Source organism: Mobula hypostoma, chromosome 3, assembly GCF_963921235.1.
Source record: "Mobula hypostoma chromosome 3, sMobHyp1.1, whole genome shotgun sequence".
Classification (NCBI taxonomy): Eukaryota; Metazoa; Chordata; class Chondrichthyes; order Myliobatiformes; family Myliobatidae; genus Mobula; species Mobula hypostoma.
This window is the reverse complement of record NC_086099.1, coordinates 156,606,478-156,619,058: the sequence shown is the minus strand read 5'-3', so window position 1 is coordinate 156,619,058 and position 12,581 is coordinate 156,606,478. Positions and strand designations below refer to the sequence as shown.

At 43.6% G+C, this 12,581-nt stretch overlaps 1 protein-coding gene across 9 annotated transcripts in view; it reads left to right on the top strand.

The window, feature by feature from the left end:
• Positions 1-12,581, top strand: part of cobl (cordon-bleu WH2 repeat protein) — a 294,795-nt gene that overhangs the window by 37,548 nt on the left and 244,666 nt on the right. The window contains exon 1 of one of the 9 annotated variants that reach the window (XM_063043973.1): positions 10,395-11,162. The exons of the other annotated variants lie outside the window; for them this stretch is intronic. The gene's annotated coding sequence lies outside the window, so the exon portion shown is untranslated. Of the gene's footprint in view, positions 1-10,394; positions 11,163-12,581 lie in introns of those variants that run through there. 9 annotated transcript variants of the gene reach the window in all.

Sequence of the window (12,581 nt, the reverse complement as noted above, 5' to 3'; positions counted from 1 at the left end):
ACTCCTGAGGAACACCACTGGTCACCGACAGCCAACCAGAAAAGGCCCTCTTTATTCTCACTCTTCTATCCATGTTAGTATCTTTCCTGTGATACCATGGGCTCTTATTATGTTAAGCAGCTTCATGTACGGCACCTTCTGAAAATCCAAGCAACCAACATTCACTGACTCTTATTTCCTCAAAGAATTCCGACAGATTAGTCAGGCAAGATTTCTCCTTAAGGAAGCCATGCTGATATTGGTCTGTTTTATCACGTGCTACTAAGTACCCCACAACCTCATCCTTAACAGTAGACTCCAACATCTTCCCAACCTCTGAAGTCAGCCTAACTGGCCTATACTTTCTTTTCTTTTGCCTCCCTCCCTTCCTAAATAGTGGAGTGACATTTGCAATTTTCCAGTCTTCCGAAACTATTCCAGAATCTAGCGATTCTTGAAAGGTTATTACTTATGCCTCTACAACCTCTTCGGCTATCTCTAACAGAACCCTGAGGCATAGTCCATCTGGTCCAGGTGACTTATCTACCTTCAGACCTTTCAGCTTCCCATGCATCTTCTCCATATTAACAGCAACTATAATCACTTCTGCTCCCTGACACTCTCAAGTTTCTGCTATACTGCTAGTGTCTTTCACAATGAGGACTGACACAAAATACTTAAGTTTGTTTGCCATTTCTTTGTCCCCCATTACTACCTCTGCAGTGTCATTTTCTAGCAATGGTCTGATACTGTATCCACTTCTACTTTTTTACTGAAAAAACATTTTGTATCTTCTTTTATATTTTTGGCTAGCTTACCTTCATAGTTCACTTTTTCTCTCCTTGCAGCTTTTATTGTTGCCTTCTGTTTTTTTTTAAAGTAAATTTCCCACAAATCTTTACTGTATTGTGTGCCCTCTCATATATACCATCCTTAATGATGTTAGAATGTAGTGCCATTGATAATGCTGAAGTATTCATAACCAAGTGCTTTTACAATTAATCCATCTTGGCTTCCTCCTGAAATTCCACCTCTCCCCACTCAGCCCTACCTCAGAAGGTAGCCTTTCGTCAATTGGATCCCTTCCACATGATATCAAGAAACAGCTGAAAGCATTGGATGCAGTCAAGGTTTTGGAACCAGACAGCATACTGGTTAATGTAGTGCTGAACACCTCAACTCCAGAACTAGCTGCACCTCCAGGCAAGCTGTTCCAGCAAATTCAATACTGACATATATCTGCTAAAGTATAAAATTATCTAGGTGTAAGGGGGTTTCATCTTTTATGTTACTGTGTAGGCTAATTAAAATGGCTTCTTTGTTATGTTATACTTGGGAATGCTTCTTTGTTATGTTAAACGCTGAGCAAGTTCTTGCGCTAGCAGATTGTTTTGGGTTAGGCTGTGATAAGATGTTATGAACCAATTGGGATAGTTGTTATGTTTTTGGTGTATCTGAAGATATTGTATGTGCGGGGTTTTGGGGCAGAGGTGGGAGAGAGAGACCGAGGATGGACCAGGTGCTGTGAGGTCTGCTAACGGGGTCGGACTCCGAGCGGGGCGTTTGGCGAGGAGAGGAGACGGAGACGGACTCGTGTGGAGCGTCTGGTCGACCACCGTTGGTGGTCCCAGGCGGCCGATCGAGGTATGACCTCTTCGGAAATATCCAATCCAAGTAACTACCACCAAATTCATCTATTATCAGCAGGGTGATGAAAGGTGTTAAGGACAGCAAAATTCACTAATAATCACCTCAATGACTTGTCTGAATTTTCCTAGGACTACTTCTCCAGATGACATCATGACCTTGATCCAAACAGACTTAAAAAGCCGAATTCCATAATTGCGGTTAAGTACAACCTTTGGTTAAGAAAAAAGCAACATATGACCAAGTGTGGCATTAATGAAACATGTTATTCAATGTGTATACAGTGATTCAAATTGATCCTTAGAGATTTATGGTTAATGTCTTTGGAGATCAAACATCTTAGCCTTAGTTCATCACTTGGAGCAGTACCATAAGTCCAACCATCATTGACCTTCCATCATAACATTAGATGTGAAGATGCTTGTTGGGGATTGCACAATGTTCAATTCTCTTCATAAGTTCTCAGCAAATTTTGATACCTTTCCAACTTAGAGTCTCTGACTCAGTGGTGGAGGGGTGGGGGTGGTCGTGTTGGAGGGAACTTTCAGGTTGGTACTCATGTGCACCTGCTGCCTTTGTCCGTAAAAGTTTGTTTACTTATTTGTAAAAGTTCACTTAGCTGTAAAAGTTTGCAGAGGTTGTTGGAGTAGATGAGGTGAGTCACTGCAGTGCATTTTGCAGATGGCACACACCATAGTCACTAAATGCTGGTGGAGGAGGGAATGCATATTCAGATTAGTGAGGGGATACTAATCAAGTGGGATACTTTGTCCCAGGTGTTTCCAAACTTCTTCAAAGTTGTTGAGCACTGCTGCACATTGTCAGGTAGATGTCAGAGATGTCCCAGCCACAGCAAGCATGGAGCTCTGATGTGAATGTGTGTCTTACCACTCAGCTTTGTGCATTGCTGCTGGACTCTTTAGCAGTGGAACAAAATGTCAGATAGTTTGCCATCAATTCTCCTGCTTTTGTTAAATGTCAGAATCTTACTGGCACACTGGTGGTTTCTACAGAACTGTTGGCCAGAGATGTTTATTTCTTATTATATCAGATTAGCAATGTATTTCAAAATGTTTTAGAGAATGATGGTTTGCTGAAGATGGTGGCTTATATAACAAAGTTACGTACTGTCTTGGACTCTCAGAAGTACAGAGGAACTTTGATGTATACTTTCAAGGAAGCAGCACATGTACACAGGTTATGGCACAGCCAAATAAAACATTAGTTATGTCACAGCTGGAATATTATGTAGACTTCTGGTTGCTACACCAAAAGAAGGATGTGATTGCATTGGAGATGTTGCAAAGGAGGTCAACTGGTATTAATGTTGCTCCTGGTTCCACCATCTGCAGTGTCTTGGGTCACAAAGATTTTAGCTAGCATGGGTATTACAGTTAGAAAGAAAAACTGAGTGTTTATCTAACTGAGGTATACAAAGTTGAGGGGAATAGGTAAGATAGAGTGGATGCTAAGAGGCCTCTCCTTAGCAGTGTTTATGACCGAATGGTATACATCTGATGTTTGGAGAATCTGAGGGGATGGAAAGTGTTATTTCACCAAATCTGGAATACGCTGCTTGGCAGGGTGGTGGAGGCAGATAATCTCGGCATTTATGGATTTAGATGAGCACTTGAAACACCGTGGCTTAGCTGGTAATGGGCTTGATGCTGGAATATTGGATTAGTATAGATTGGTACTTGATACTTAGCATGGACGTGGTGAGCTGAAGAGTTAGATTCCATGCTCTTTGTGATCTAACGTAAATTTCAAAAGTAACTTGTGTTTTTACTATAATTTGAACTGCCTTTCTGACTGCATGTACCTTATAATATATTTATGTTGATCTTTGGTTAATTGGGTTAAATGTGGCAGTAATCTCTCATTAGTAAATTGCTCAGAATCGCTACCAAGAAAATTTTCATTGCTTTGGATATAAGATAGTAGTTCCTACAGTGTCAGCACTTCACCCTTGCCAAAAATCTTCACTTGGAAACCAGAGGCCTCAGTAATGTTAAATATGGGATTAGCAAGCTATATTTAAACCCTAAGATATTCTTTTGATCCATGCACCATCTTGGAAGAGCAGCCATTTGATCATGTGTTGAGTTGTAGTGATGGTAAATTTGAATGTAGATTTTGTTGTTGTTATTGCTCTCCACTTGCTACCATTATCAGCAATTTCTGTGTATACATATTTGTATTGCATGTATATATAGAACACCTTTTAATAGAGTGAAATAACGCGATGCTTTGCTAAAGTAATATCAGACAAAATTGGACTAGCTGAGAAATTGGAACATGTGCTCTATAACCTGATTTTAAAAAGAAGACTGAAGAATGAACCAGGATTGAAAATTGATGAAAAAACAATTAACTAAGTCCAAAATTTCATTACATATTTTTTCACAGGCTAAAACAGTTTTGCATTGCATGCTAAACACTTTAAAATATTCCGTTCAAATCACAATCTTCCATGTGACATTTACAACTACCTTTTTGTTTTTCTTGATGTAAAGATGTGCTCTCTATTTTAAAACACAATTTGCTATTGACCTGCAGCAAGATCATGCAACTGTGGGGATACTCCCACAATTAAAATCTCCAGGGTCAATTCTTAGAAGGTAGCATCCTCAGTCAATTCAGAAACTATCTGAGTGGTGCCACAGCAACCTTGTACTCAATGTCAGCAAGAACAACGAGCCCATCATTGACCTCAGGAGGAGGAGGAAACCAGAGATTCATGAGCCAGTCCTCATTGAGAATCAGGTGGAGAGGGCTAGAATTTTAAATTCCTCAGTGTTATCATTTCAAATGACCTGTCCTAGGCCCAGCAATTCAGTGCAATTACATAGAAAGCGCAGCAGCACCTTTAATTCCTTAGGGGTTTGTGGAGATTCAAAGCATGACATCTAAAACTTGGACAAACTTCTCTAGATGTGTGGTGGAGAGTATATTGACTGGTTGCATCACAGCATGGTACGGAAACATAAGTGTGTTGAATGGAAAATCCTACAAAAAGTAGTGGATACATCCTAGTCCATCATGGGTAAAGCCCTCCGTACCGTTGAGCACATCTACACGCAGCATTGTCAGAGGAGAGCAGCGTCCACTATCAGGGACCCCCACTACCCAGGTCATGTTCTCTTCTCTCTGCTGCCATCAGGAAGAGGGTACAGGAGCCTCAGAATTCACACCACCAGGTTCTCACTGAAACCTATTGAATGGTGAAAGGCTCTGACAGAGTGGATGTGGAGAGGATCCTTCCTCTGGTCAGAGGGTCTAAGGCCAGAGGATCAGCCTCAGAATAGGGGGTTGTCCTTTTAGAATGGAGATGAGGAAGAATTCCTTTAGCCAGAGAGTGGTGAATCTGTGGATTTCTTTGCAACAGGCAGGTGTGGAGGCCAAGTCTTTATGTATATTTAAGGCAGAGGTTGATAGATTCTTGATTGGTCAGGGCATGAAGGGATACATAGAAAGGGCAGGAGACTGAGGCTGAGAGGAAAATAGAAAATGCTGCTCTTATATCTTATTGTAATGAACTGAGACATGGTACAGCAACATTAGCTGGAATTATTCTGAAATGAAGAAGCTGAGAGTGAAATTGATGTTGATTACAACAGTGAAAGTGGTCCAGGTACCTTATAGAAACATAGAAAACCTACAGCACAATACAGGCCCTTTGGCCCACAAAGCTGTGCTGAACATGTCCCTACCTTAGAACTAACTAGGCTTTACCCATAGCCCTCTATTTTTCTAAGCTCCATGTAGCCATCCAGGAGTCTCTTAAAAGACCCTATCGTATATACAGGTTTCTCCCGCCATCCAAAGGTAGAACGTTCCTATGAAACGGTTCGTAAGCCGGAATGTCGTAAAGTGAAGAAGCGCTTACGATTTATTTATATGGGAAAATTTTGTGAGCGTCCGCAGACCCCAAAATAACCTACCAAATCATGCCAAATAACACATAAAACCTAAAATATCAGTAACATATAGTAAAAGCAGGAATGATATGATAAATACACAGCTTATATTAAGTAGAAATACTTTTCCACAATCATTGCCTGAACTGTTCTCCGTAGCGAAAATCTCACACAAGCGCCGTTGGCAAAAACACGGCGCAAGCACTCTTCAGTAACCTTTAAGCTATGAAGCTGCCAGATCATACCAAATAACACATAAACATACACAGCCGATATAAAGTAGAAATAATGTATGTACAGTGTAGTATCACTTACCGGAATTGGGAAAGCGTAGACCACACTGATGATGGTGTGTAAGACTGAGTCATCGGAGTTTGGGTGGTGCAGTGGCCCCCACCCTCCGGGTGCTGACAGATACCAATCCGTGAAGCATGCAGGGGTAGCCGGGAGGCACACAGCACATCTTTAAGAAAAAAGCTGAAATAAGCATGCTAATTAATTAGGTGCTGCCCGGCATGTAGTTGTCGGCCCAGATCAGTGCCGATTGCCGATTGCATCACCTCTGATCTGGGCCGACAATTACGTGTCAGGCGGCACCTAATTAATTAGCATGTTTATTTTGGCTTTTTTCTTAAAGATGCGCTGCCGTGTGTCTCCCGGCTACTGCTGCATTCTTGGCGAATCGGTATCTGTCCGCAGCCTGGGTGTTGGGATGATGGGACACTGGGGCGTCATCTCGTCATCTGTTTCCATTAGAGCAACAGTCTCCTATGACTACCCACCTCGATGTCGAAAGTTAAGGTTCGTCGTCTGCTGTGGCTGATGTGGAAGGCTTGCTTGACTGCTGAGCCTCACGCATTTTTCTGTCATACGGTTCTTTGTAAGCACTTAAACCATCCTGCAAATATCCCCGAAACCGACGTACCCTTTCAAAATTAAAGTCATACTTTACCATTACACATTCGGTTTTGAGTGTTATCCTTTCCTCTTCCAATTGCATCAGCTCTTCATCTATCAGTTCTTGGTCATGGGATGCCAAAACCTCTTCAACATCATCTTCATCAGCTTCCACAAGCCAAACTCACTTAGTCCTTACTTTGTTCACCACGATCAAAACGCTTAATAATGTCTAGTTTTACGCTAAGTGTAACACCCTTACGAGCTCTTTCAGGCTTTTCCGATACCATAGAACTCATCTTGCAAACGGCTGCTCACAGGGACGTGTTTAAGCAAAGCCGGCGAGATTGCAGTTCCGAATCCAGGGGAGAGCGGCTGCTCGGGGTGCGCTCTGCCTTTTATTGCACACTGCTTTTTTCGCAACAGTGAAAACACCTTCTGTTAGCGAAAACAGGGTACGAATGTAGGTCTTTCGTAACAGTGAGGTTTCGTAAAGCGAACGTTCGAAAAGCGGGGGACACCTGTACCTCCACCACTATCACCGGCAGCCCATTTCATGCACTCACCACTCTGCATAAAAAAACTTACCCCTGACATCTCCTCTGTACCTACTTCCAAGCACCTTAAAACTATGCCCTCTTGTGCTAGCCTTTTCAGCCCTGGGGAAAAGCCTCTGACTATCCACACGATCAATGCTTCTCATTATCTTGTACATCTCTATCAAGTCACCTCTCATCCTCTGGCACTCCAAGGAGAAAAGGCCGAATTCACTCAACCTATTCTCATAAGGCATACTCCCCAATCCAGGCAACATCCTTGCAAATCTCCTCTGCACCCTTTCTGTGGTGTCCATGACCTTCCTATAGTGAGGCGACCAGAATAGACACAGTACTCCAAGTGGTCTCTGACCAGGTTCCTATATAGCTGCAACATTACCTCTCGGCTCTTAAACTCAATCCCACGATTGATGAAGGCCAATGCACTGTATGCCTTCTCAACAACAGAGTCAACCTGCGTAGTAGCTTTGAGTGTCCTCTGGACTCGGACCTCAAGATCCCTCTGATCCTCCACATTGCCAAGAGTCTTGCCATTAATGCTATATTCTGCCATCATATTTGACCTACCAAAATGAACCACCTCACACTTATCTGGGTTGAACTCTATCTGCCACCTCACAGCCCAGTTTTGCATCCTGTCAATGTCCCGTTGTAACCTCTGACAGCCCTCCACACTATTCACAACACCCCCAACCTTTGTGTCATCAGCAAATTTATTAACCCATCCCTCCAATTACTCATCCAGGTCATTTATAAAAATCACAAAGAATAGGGGTCCCAGAACAGATCCCTGAGGCACACCACTGGTCATTGACCTCAATGCAGAATATGACCCGTCTACAACCACTCTTTCCCTTCTGTGGGCAAGCCAGTTCTGGATCCACAAAGCAATGTCCCTGTGGATCCCATGCCTCCTTATTTTTTCAATAAGCCTTGCATGGGGTACCTTAACAAATGCCTTGCTAAAATCCATATACACTACATCTATGACTGTACCTTCATCAATGTGCTTAGTCACATCCTCAAAAAATTCAGTCAGGCTCGTAAGGCACGACCTGCCTTTGACAAAGCCATGCTTACTATTCCTAATCATATTATGCCTCTGCAAGTGTTCATAAATCCTGCCTCTCAGGATCTTCTCCATTAACTTACCAAGCACTGAAGTAAGACTCGCTGGCCTGTAACTTCCTGGGCTGTCACTATTCCCTTTCTTGAATAAGGGAACAATATCCGCAGCCCTCCAAACCTCCGGAACCTCTCCTGTCCTCAGTGATGATGCAAAGTTCATTGCCAGAGGCTCAGCAATCTCCTCCCTTGCTTCCCACAGTAGCCTGGGGTACATCCCATCTGCTCCCGGTGACTTATCCATCTTGATGCTTTCCAAAAGCTCCAGAACATCCTCTTTCTTAATGTCTACATTCTGAAGCTTTTCAGTGCACTGCAAGTCATCTCATCCCTACAGTTGCCAAGATCCTTTTCTGTAGTGAATACTGAAGCAAAGTATTCATTAAGTATCTCTGCTATTTCCTCCGGTTCCATACATACTTTTCCATTGTCACACTTGATTGGTCCTATTCTCTCATGTCTTATCCTCTTGCTCTTCACATACTTGTAGAATGCCTTGGGGTTTTCCTATCCGCCAACGTCTTCTCATGACCCCTTCTGGCTCTCCTGATTTCATTCTTAAGCTCCTTCCTGCTAGCCTTATAATCTTCTAGATCTCTACCATTACTTAGTTTTTTGAACCTTTCATAGGCTTTTCTTTTCTTCTTGACTAGATTTACAACAGCCTTTGTGCATCACGGTTCCTATACCCTACCATCCTCTCCATGTCCCACTTGAACGCACCTACTCAGAACCCCACGCAAATATCCCCTGAACATTTGCCTGAGAAAATCTCTTTCCAATTTATGCTTACAAGTTCATGCGTGATAGCCTCATAGTTCCCCTTACTCCAATTAAACGTTTCCTGAACTTGTCTGTTCCTATCCCACTCCAATGCTGTGGTGAAGGAGATAGAATTGTGATCACTATCTCCAAAATGCTCTCCCACTGAGAGACTTGACACCTGACCAGGTTTATTTCCCAATACCAGATCAAGTACAGCCTCTCCTCTTGTAGGCTTATCTACATATTGTGTCAAGAAACCTTCCTGAGCACACCTAACAAACTCCACCCCATCTAAATCCCTCACTCTAGGGAGATGCCAATCAATATTTGGGAAATTAAAATCTCCCACCACAACAACCCTGTTGTTATTAGTCCTTTCCAGAATCTGTCTCCCTATTTGCTCCTCGATGTCCCTGTTGCTATTGGGTGGTCTATAAAAAACACCCAGTAGAGTTATTGACTCCTTCCTATTCCTGACTCCCACCCGCAGAGACTCCGTAGACAACCCCTCCATGACTTCCTCCTTTTCTGCAGCCGTGACACTATCTCTGGTCAACATTGCCATGCCCCCACCTCTTTTGCCTCCCTCCCTATCGTTTCTGAAACATCTAAAGCCTGGCACTTGAAGTAGCCATTCCTGCCCCTGCACCATCTAAGTCTCTGTAATAGGCACAACATCATAGCTCCACGTGCTGATCCACGATCTAAGCTCATCTGCTTTATTCATGATACTCCTCGCATTACACATCTCAAACCATCGGACTGAGCGCGTCCCTTCTCTATTGCCTGCCTATCCTCCCTTTCGCACTTTCTCTATTTGTGAGCCAACCTCCCTTTCCTCCGTCACTTCAGTTTGGTTCCCATCCCCCCAGCAATTCTAGTTTAAGCTCTTCCCAATAGCCTTAGCAAACCTTCCCGCCAGGATATTGGTCCCCCTCGGATTCAATTATAATCCGTCCTTTTTGTTCAGGTCACACCTGCCCTAGAAGAGGTCCCAATGATCCAGAAATCTGAATTCCTGCCCCCTGCTCCAATCCCTCAGCCACACATTTTTCCTCCACCTCATTCTACTCCTATACTCACTGTCACGTGGCACAGGCAGTAATCCCAAGATTACTACCTTTGAGGTCCTGCTTCTCACCTTCTTTCCTAACTCCCTGTAGTCTGTTTTCAGGACCTCTTCCCTTTTCCTACCTATGTCGTTGGTACACCCTGTCTTCGTTATATGCGTCTTCAGACTATGAAAATTCACAGTTATGAGAGGAGCCTATTTCTACCAACGTCTCGTTATATGTGTCCAAAATTCACAGTTATGCAAGGAGCACTGCCTTCCCGCCAATACGAGTCACGTGCGCACACCTCACAGTCTCACTGTTGGGATGAGAAGCACCGCTTTCCCGCCAATACAAGTCAGGTGCATACCTCACAATCTCTCTCCCACCACTCTCTCATTGGTTTTGGCAAGGTGTGGATGTGTGATCTTAAACTTTTGTTGGTTTTACCTACGGTGCAGTGATTTTGTGCTTGAAATATTTTACTATGCCTCCTAAGCGTCCGATGTCATGTCTTGGGCCGTCAGCCGAGCAGCAGAGAACCGCTTTAACACTTGAAAAAAAGTTGGAAATTATAAACAGCGCAGCATCAGCTGAAGGTAACACAGCTCTGGGACGCTACTGCCAGGAACAGAATCTTGCCTTTAAAGTTCTTTTGTTCCTTGACAATGCGCCAGCCCATCCTAAACATTTGGACAGCATTCATCCTAACATAACTGTGCGTTTCCCACTGCCTAACACAACATCGCTAATTCAACCACTTGACCAAGGTGTAATCCACATTCAAGGCATACGTATTTTCTTTACCGTGAACTTTCTCTCAGATGCTGCAAGCAACAGATGATTTTGAAAATCCCAGGAGTTTACCAACGGTGAGGGAATGGTGGAAGTCGGAACACTTGGCACAAATGGCGATTGACATGGACCCAAGCTTAGAACGGAGTCAGCATTTCAGTTGTTCCCTGCCATCAACACTTCTTCCCTACAAGCAAATTTATGCTGAAAAACAAAATGCTGTCAAGCAAACAACCCTCACCACTTTATGCAAATCACTGTAATCTGCTGCTGCGGGCAGTTCTAAGGGTTCTATGAATCTTCCTTCACCCCTTGCTGTACTTGATATTATCCTGATGACCACAACCATCCACCTTATCTATGTAAAGCTGCCCAACACCACAACAACCACTCATCTCCCGGAGCGAATACACCTGCCACTGTTGGTGAGTACTGTACACCACAGTATGTTAACTTTCTATGATTTATTACATTGAATATTACCTTAAATTGATTAAATATAATACAAATGTTGTCTTGTAGTACTGCTTTTGTGTTGTATTGGTATAAAAATGTGAATAAGTTACAGATAAAACATATTTAGGAAGCCCTCTGGAACGCATCCCTATTTTCTCCATTTAAATAATTATTCACATTATGCGATTTCACATTATGTGTCAACTTCGAGGAACGTATCCCTCGCATATAACGAGGATAGGGTGTACCAATATGTACCACGACCTCTGGCTGTTCTTCTTCCCACTTCATGATATTGTGGACGCGATCAGAAACATCCCAGACCCTGGCACCTGGGAGGCAAACTACCATCCGCCTTTCTTTCCTGCATCCACAGAATCGCCTGTCTGACCCCCTAGAGTCCCCTACCACTGCTGCCATCCTCTTCCTTTCCCTACCCATCTGAGTTACAGGGCCAGACCCTGTGCCAGAGGCACAACCACTGTTGCTTCCCCAGGTAGGCCATCCCCTCAACAGTACTCCAGCAGGAATATTTATTGTTAAGGGGGACAGCCACTGGGGTGCTCTCTAGTACCTGCTTCTTGCCCTTTCCTCTCCTGACTGTTTCCCACTTCTCTGTCTCCTGTGGTCCCGGGGTGACTGCCTGCCTATAACTCCTCTCTATCACCTCCTCACTCTCTCTGACTAGACGAAGGTCTTCGAGCTGCAGCTCCAGTTCCCTAACGCGGTCTCTAAGGAGCTGCAGCTCGACGCACCTGGTGCGGTTGTGGTCATCTGGGAGTCTCTAGGACTTCCCATATCTGACACTGAGCACTGAAGACCGGCCTCACACACATACACTCTGTCTTTATTTTAAACAGATAACCTACCTGGCCTCGACCCTTTATCGCCGAAGCCCCATTGAGCCAAAGCCTTCCTACTCTGTCTCCCACTACTCCATCGCCTGCTTCTCCGATACCTGCTCTGTAAATTTGTCATCCTTTTAAACTCTTCCCGCTGTTCTCACTGGGGACCTCCACGCACTTGCGCAGTCGTGCCATGTTCAAACTGCCGAAGGAAAAACTTATAATAAAGAAATTGTTTGTGACAATATTTGAATATGTTGGAAGTCACAGATGATTAAACACTTGTTTTGGTAAAATACTGTACAGATATTGCTCCTCGGAAGTCTTGATATGAGTGCGTGACCTTGCAATTCTTGGAAGATTAATGAAAACATATCTCCATGCTAAACAATATGAGGTGTTAGGTGCAGAACTGAAGGCTCAGTCTAACCTACATTAATCTCATTTTAAAAAAATATACCCCGCATTCTCATCAACTGCTGGCAGATTTTAAGCATTCACCAACATACTAGGGGCAACTCCACTTAATTTTGGGATGAGGGA